This window comes from Malurus melanocephalus, unplaced genomic scaffold (genome assembly GCF_030028575.1).
Source record: "Malurus melanocephalus ecotype Western Australia unplaced genomic scaffold, MMel_1.1 scaffold_2227, whole genome shotgun sequence".
Lineage (NCBI taxonomy): Eukaryota > Metazoa > Chordata > Aves > Passeriformes > Maluridae > Malurus > Malurus melanocephalus.
Window position 1 is genome coordinate 6,560 of NW_026625459.1, and position 1,907 is coordinate 8,466.

Here is a 1,907-nt window from a genome sequence, read left to right on the forward strand (position 1 = left end):
CCAAGACAATGAACTGTGAATTTTTGCTCCATCACCATTCACTTTTGGGCAGAAAATCCCAAAAATCGGGTTCATCCCAAGACCATGAACTGTGGGTTTTTGTTCCATCACCATTCACTTCTGGGCAGAAAATCCCAAAAGTCTGGTTCTCCCCAAGACCATGGACTGTGCATTTTTGCTCTATCACCATTCATTTTTGGGCAGAAAACCCCAAAAATTGGGTTCACCCCAAGACCATGAACTGTGGGGTTTTTTTCCACTATCACCATTCAGTTTTGGGCAGAAAACCCCAAAAATTTGGTTCACCCCAAGACCATGAACTGTGGGTTTTTGCTCCACCACCATTGACTTTTGGGCAGAAAACCCCAAAAATTTGCCTCACCCCAAGGCAATTAATTATGGATTTTCTTCCACCATCACCATTCATTTTGGACAGAAAACCCCAAAAATCAGGTTTACCCCAAGACCATGAACTGTGGGGTTTTTTTCCACCATCACCATTCAGTTTTGGGCACAAAACCCCAAAAATTTGCCTCACCCTAAGTCAATTAATTATGGATTTTCTTCCACCATCACCATTCATTTTTGGACAGAAAACCCCAAAAATTTGGGTCATCCCAAGACCATGAACTCCGAATTTTTTCTCCACTATCTCCATTCACTTTTTGGGCAGAAAACCCTAAAAATTTGGCTCAGCCAAAGACTATGAACTGTGAATTTTTGGCTCCACCATCACTATTCAGTTTTGGGCAGAAAATCCCCAATATTGGGTTCATCCCAAGACCACGAACTGCGGGTTTTTCTCCACCATCACCATTCATTTTTGGGCAGAAAACCCCAAAAGTTTGGTCCACCCCAAGACCATGAACTGTGGGTTTCTGTTCCATCACCATTCACTTCTGGGCAGAAAATCCCAAAAGTTTGGTTCACCCCAAGACCATGAACTGTGAGTTTTTGCTCCATCACCATTCAGTTTTGGGCAGAAAACCCCAAAAATTGGGTTCTCTCCACGACAATGAACTGTGGATTTTTGTTCCACCATCACCATTCATTTTTGGGTAGAAAACCCCAAAAATTGGGTTCACCCCAAGACCATGAACTGTGGGGTTTTTTTCCACCATCACCATTCACTTCTGGGCAGAAAATCCCAAAAGTTTGGCTCAGCCAAAGACCATGAACTGAGGGTTTTTGTTCCACTATCTCCATTCACTTTTGGGCACAAAACCCCATAAATTTGCCTCACCCCAAGACAATTAATTATGGATTTTGTTCCACCATCACCATTCAGTTTTGGGAAGAAAATCCCAAAAATCGGGTTCATCCCAAGACCATAAATTGTGGATTTTTGCTCCACCATCACCATTCAGTTTTGGGCAGAAAATCCCCAAAATTGGGGTCATCCCAAGACCATAAATTGTGGATTTTTGCTCCACCATCACCATTCATTTTTGTGCAGAAAACCCCAAAAATTGGGTTTATCCCAAGACCATGAACTGTGGATTTTTGCTCCACCACCATTCAGTTTTGGGCAGAAAATCCCAAAAATCGGGTTCATCCCAAGACCATAAATTGTGGATTTTTTCTCCACCATCACCATCCACTTTTGGGCAGGAAATCCCAAAAATTTGGTTTATCCCAAGACCACAAACTGTGGATTTTTGTCCCACCACCCATGGATTAATTATTTAAAAATCCCAAAATTCCTCTTTGCTTGGGATCTGATAAAAACCTAATAAAAACATTTTGGATATTTCAAATTCTCACATTGCACTGGCACAACTCCACCTGTAAATTTTGGGCACAAATAGAAGGATTTTGAAAAAAAAATTAAGATTTTTTACCTATAGATGGGGATTTGAAGGGGTATTTGTCAGGAAGGTCGACTCGAACTTTCCATACTCCACCTT

General features: G+C 41.5%; 1 long non-coding RNA gene across 1 annotated transcript in view; it reads right to left on the bottom strand.

The window, feature by feature from the left end:
* LOC130587670 (uncharacterized) overlaps positions 1 to 1,901 on the bottom strand; it is a 6,192-nt gene extending 4,291 nt beyond the window's left edge. Inside the window, exon 1 of the long non-coding RNA XR_008966833.1 lies at positions 1,842 to 1,901. This is a non-coding gene — a long non-coding RNA (uncharacterized LOC130587670). The remainder of the gene's footprint in view (positions 1 to 1,841) is intronic.
* Positions 1,902 to 1,907: the final 6 nt, after the last annotated feature.